The sequence below is a fragment of the Crocuta crocuta genome, unplaced genomic scaffold (genome assembly GCF_008692635.1).
Source record: "Crocuta crocuta isolate KB4526 unplaced genomic scaffold, BGI_CrCroc_1.0 scaffold68, whole genome shotgun sequence".
NCBI lineage: Eukaryota > Metazoa > Chordata > Mammalia > Carnivora > Hyaenidae > Crocuta > Crocuta crocuta.
The window spans coordinates 3,835,254-3,841,088 of NW_027532426.1; positions in this window are offsets into that span (position 1 = coordinate 3,835,254).

Here is a 5,835-nt window from a genome sequence, read left to right on the forward strand (position 1 = left end):
GGAAGAGCACTAACCCGGGACTTAAGAAACTAGGTCCGTTCTTTACTGTTGCTTATTAGCGGAGTGGCGCCTGCAGGCTACTTTCTGGAAATACACACTTTCTTAGTTTATGTTGGGCAAGTGAAATGAGGGCTGACCATAATTTTCCTCCCTTAGCCTCCATGTGGCCTTTCACTTTTCTGATTGCACCCCCCATCAGAAAGTTCTGATCATGCATACCCCCTGTGTTTATAAATTATATACCTGTACTGTACTACTGTACCCCTATATTGTGTAACATAAGACACAAAAATAGATATTAAAAAGCGATTATATGAAAAATATGTAAATAGAAGTTCTAATATTTTATTTCTGTGCCCAATTTTGGAGATCACTGGGTCGTAAAGGGTAACTTATAATTCTAAGACATTAAATTCTGGGCAATGGCCATCGACCAAGGACATTTCTCCAGGGAGTGTGCGCTGAGAGAACAAGAATGATACCAGTTCGTGGCACAGGGAGGGGCTACTTCTCCCAGGAAGTTTTTTTTTAATGTTTTTATTTCTGAGAGAGACAGCGTGAGCAGGGGAGGGTCAGAGAGAGGGAGACACAGAATCCGAAATAGGCTCCAGCCTCTGAGCTAGCTGTCAGCACAGAGCCCGACGCGGGGCTTGAACCCAGGAACCGCAAGATCATGACGTGAGCCAAAGCCGGACGCTCAACCGACTGGGCACCCCTTCTTTCTTCGTTTTCAGTAGTTCTCCAGGTAATTCCCCGTTGCCACATACACCCCTCCCCGACACACTCGAAAACCACACATAATACGAGGTTACCGTTCCACCTGGCCTCACCAAGGGTTTCAGCTCCGACCTGTCTGAGGTAAAAAACACTAAACACTGAGAAAATACTGTATGTCCCATTGTATCAATTCTCACACCAACTTCGGCAATCCCTGTTCTCATTTTACTGATGAGAAAGGTGGTGCAGAAAGACTGATTCATCAGACCACATGGAGCTTGAATTCAAAGCCAGGTGTGTCAGGCACCATAACCCAGGCTTTTCTCACATTTGTCCTAGACAGATGCCATCAGCACCTTAGCGATACAAAACGGGTCCGTGCTGTCCGTATTTATGATGGGTCATCCATTTGCTTCATAGCACTTGTTAAGAGTATATTTTAAATTGTTACTTATTGCCAGTTTTCCTGATTATAATGTCAGCTGCCTGGTGCAGTGACCTTGGCTATCTTGCCTACCATTGTATCCCCAGCCTAGAGCAGTGCCTGACATACAGTAGACCTTCAGTAAATACTTGTCAGTACAGGTCGGGGAGTTGGGGGAAATGGCATCACCTAGCAGTGTCCAGAAACCCGGAAATGGCAGGGCCTCAGGAGACCTGGGCTCCCAGCTCTTCCCCCTCCTCATTTGCTGGATGACTTCAGGCTAGCCTCTTAACCTTGCGTTAGCTCGGGGAATGGGAGCAAGATTACTCGCTAGTTGTTATATGGTGTCTGTTTCATGCACTTACCCAGTGTCAGGCTTATAATAAGCATCGTAGGTAGAGTGGTAAAAGTCATCCTAATCCACACTGTAACAAAGGTACCAACTTCATTCCATTTTATAGATGAAGAAACAAGCACAGAGGGGCTAAGAACCTTGCCGAAAGTCACAAGTCACGTGGGCTAACCAGCTGTGCCAACTCCCCAGCCAGTGCTGGATGAAGTGGTCTTGGAATTAAACGGCAAGGTCACGTTGCCTTTTCAATAATGAGGTCTACTGTTAACCTTTTGACGGTGGTCGAACTCTTAATCTAGAGGTCGGGGGGACTTTTCCCCTAAAGTTAACTTTCCTCCCAATTGGAGTTTGAACCATCTCCTCGTTCCTTACCAGTCTTCACACTGAGCTAGAAGGTTTTCGGGAACCAGGGTTGGGGGAAGGGTGGTAGTGGTGCCCTGTGGCCAGAAAGGCTACCGGGCTGCTGAGTAAGCTCTACATTGGAATTACCCCGGTGCTGTCAGCTGAGCTTGGGCAGCACACCCGGAGCTGTTCCCTCTCCCAGGTGCCCCTGGGCCAAAAAGTTCCTGAGCTGAGCCCTCCTCAGCTCAGGAGCGAACCTCGGCTGAAAGTACATCTCTGCTCTGCCACCCAGGCTGAGCTGTGGATGCAGGGGGCAGCCGGTCACCATCTGGAGGGAAAGAGAATTAAGAACTGACTCTGTGTGAATAAGCTCTCCATGGCAATGAGCAGTCCCTGTTATTCTCTGAGCACTGCCCTTCAAAGTATTGTATGGTCTTTGGAGTATGACCTTGGGCAAATCAACTTTCCTGATCTTCAGTTTTATNTGAGAGCACGAGCAGGGGAGGGACAGAGGGAAAGGGGGACAGAAGATCTGAAGCAGACTATGCGTTAAGAGCAGCAAGCCCAATGCAGGACTCGAACCCACGAACTGCAAGATCATGACCTAAGCCAAAGTTGGATGCTCCACCCACTGAGCCACCCAGGCGCCCCTCAGTTTTGTCATTTATAAGATAGAGATCCCAGTGAAAGATAACTCCTATAAAGTTCTTAGCACAGTGCTTCACAATGCACTAATTAATTCATCAAGAGCGGGGTTTTTTTAATGTTCTGTTTTTTTTTTTAATCTATGAGAGAGAGACAGCATGGGCAGGGGAGGGTCAGAGAGAGAGGGAGACACAGAATCTGAAACAGGCTCCAGGCTCTGAGCTGTCAGCACAGCTCGAACCCACAGACTGTGAAATAATGACCTGAGCCGAAGTCGGACGCTTAACCGACTGAGCCACCCAGGTGCCCCAACAGCTATTATTATGAGCCAGGCACTGTTGAAGGCACTGCGGATGATACAGCAGTGAATGAAGCAAATAAAATCTTCTGATGGAGCACATGGGCTAATGAATAATAACAAATAGTACATTTTCAAAAATTCAATATAGTAATTTTTTTAAATGTTTTATTTTAAACTGTTTTAACATTTATTATTCTTGAGACAGAGACAGAGCACGAACTGGGGAGGGGCAGAGAGAGAGGGAGACACAGAACTGAAACAGGCTCCAGGCCCTGAGCTGTCCACACAGAGCCCAATACGGGACTTGAACCCACGGACTCTGAGATCATGACCCGAGCTGAAGTCGGACACTTAACCGACTGAGCCACCCAGGCACTCCAGTAATTTTTAAAATTCTAAACCAAAAGTTTTGTTTGGGAAATAGACATGAACGTGGTCTTAGAGAATATAAAGCCATTAAAAACAAAACAAAACAACAACTATTTTCACTCAAGTCTTGCTAATTTGATTAGAGGATGTATGTTACCTCCACAGGAATTTGGGAATTTGGTGAAGGAATGAGTTGTGGTTTTCCAGGGGTTGTTTGTTTTTTAAGATTGAAAGTAATCTCCACACGCAGCACGGGGCTTGAACCCACAACCCCCAAAATCAAGAGTCACATGCTCCAAATGAGCCAGGCAGGTGCCCCAGAGGAACGAGTCTTTCTGTCACTGCCCAAACCTCTGATCTGATGGAAGACCAGCAGCTGCACGTGGAGTCCCTGGATGGTTCTGCAGCAAACCCTAATTTTCTAAGGTTTAGAACCTGAGGGCTAAGGTGGTACCCAGACCCTGCACTGTCACATGTGTCTAATCAATTTTCCTGCCTGCCTGCTTCTATTTGAGTTATCTGGGTTTTGATTCACTCTCTTTGCCGGCTGCTAACACTACCTCCTCCTACTCTTTCTGGGCAAGGTTGGGACAAGAACGACAAAGTTTTTCTCCAAATCAAGAGTCCTGGGAATGGGTGACAGGCTCGCCCTAATGGTCTCCGTGGAGGAAACATACAAGGGCGACTCGGCCCTGCTTTTGTGTCCTTTCCTACTGGACCTGTGAATGCCATGCGGAAATGTTTTACCACTCCTGCCTGACCACCACACCCTCTTCTCCCCTTCTCCCACCTCATTTCCCCTTTCATCAAAGGTTTTCACCTTTTCCTGTCTGTGTTATGATGAGCCCTGATCATTCAGACCAATCTCTAGCTTTCTCAGATGAAGAAACTGGCCTGGAGAGGTGAGCTAATTAATCCACAGTCACTGCTTCATTCATTTATTCATTCAACCAGGCACACTCCTTCTTACCTTTAAAGATTTAGCCTAACAGTCCAGGTGTCCACTGAAACATGAATGAAGAAGATCTGGTATATCCATATATACAGAACACACACACACTGTAGTATATATATGTATATGTATACACACAGACACACACACTGGAATATTATTCAGCCATTAAAAAAGAATGGAATTTTGCCATTTGTAACAACATGGATGAATCTCAGGAGTATAATGATAAGTGAAATAAATCAGAGAAACACAAATACCATATGATTTCACTCATATTGAAATTTAAGAAACAAACAAACAAAAAAATGAACAAAGGGGAAAAAAAGAGAGACACACCAAAAAACGAGACTCTTGGGATGCCTGGCTGGGTCATTCCAGTGGAGCACATGACTCTCGAGCTGAGTCGTAAGTTGGAAAAACCCCTCTCCCCACCCACCTCCCCGCCCCATTGGGTGTAGAGATTACTTAAAAGTAAAATCGTAAGACAAATGAACAACAGACTCTTAACTATAGAGAACAGATGGCTCCCAGAGGGGAGGTGGGCAGGGGGATTGGGTGAATTAGGCGAAGGGGTTAGGAGTGCACTCGTCATGATGAGCACTGAGTAATGCATGGGCCTGCTGGGTCACTATACTGTACCCCTGAAACTAATATAGCGCTGTGCATTAATGACACTGGAATTTAAAAAATAAAAACGAAAAGTATGCATCTTAAGGATAGGTCGTTACAAGGTTTATAGGCACTAGAAGCTACAGTGAAGCTTCAAAAAGAACTAAAAAAGATTTAGCTTTAATGTCACCTCCGACTACTTTATCTAAAGCAGATCCAACTCCCATTCTTCTCCATTGCTCCCCCTTGTGCCTTTTCACCCTTTATCATAATCCCTAATTGTTTTCTTTTTAAGTTATTTTTTTGGTCTGACTCTCCCACTGGAATAGAAGTTCCATGAAGGCAAGAAAGACATGTTTGTCACTCAGCACTAGTCTCAGTTCCCAGCACCTAATAGGTGTTCAAGAAGTCTTTGCTGGATAAATGTACAGTGAGCAGGTATCATTGGGGCATTGGTGATATGAAGCTGGCTGGGATATAGTCCCTGCTCTCTGAACTGTTTGGAATAACATAAACGGGGAGAATGCAATGAGATCAGGTCCTGATTGGGGGTGGAGGGGGTATTTCAGGGTCACCTAAACCAGGCCTAATCTCTGTTGGGCTATGAGAGCCCAGGCTAAACCTTTGGGCTGCGACTTATCTGTACCCTGAGCGGCATAGCAGCAGCAAGGACAGAGAACTTATTCTTTTTTTTTTTTTTTAATGTTTTATTTATTTCTAGGAGAGAGAGAGAGAGAGAGAGCACAGGGGAGGGTCAGAGAGAGAGGGAGTCACAGACTCCCTTCAGTCACAGACTGAAACAGGCTCCAGGCTCTGAGCAGTCAGCACAGAGCCCGATGTGGGGCCCGAACCCACGAACCGCGAGATCATGACCTAAGCGAAAGTCGGACGCTTAACCGACTAAGCCACCCAGGCGCCCCGAGAACTTATTCTGTAGAGGGCTCAGATGGGTACCTGGAACCATTCCCCTTTCCACTGAGGGAGGGTGTGCCCGTTCCACAGGCCCAGTACATGGTCAAGCTCATGTCCAGCAAGTCCCCAGAGACAAGCCCACACCTTCTAGCCTAGCCTCTCATCTTTTGCCTGGTCTTCGGCTTCAGAAGAGAACTAACTTGTGCAGC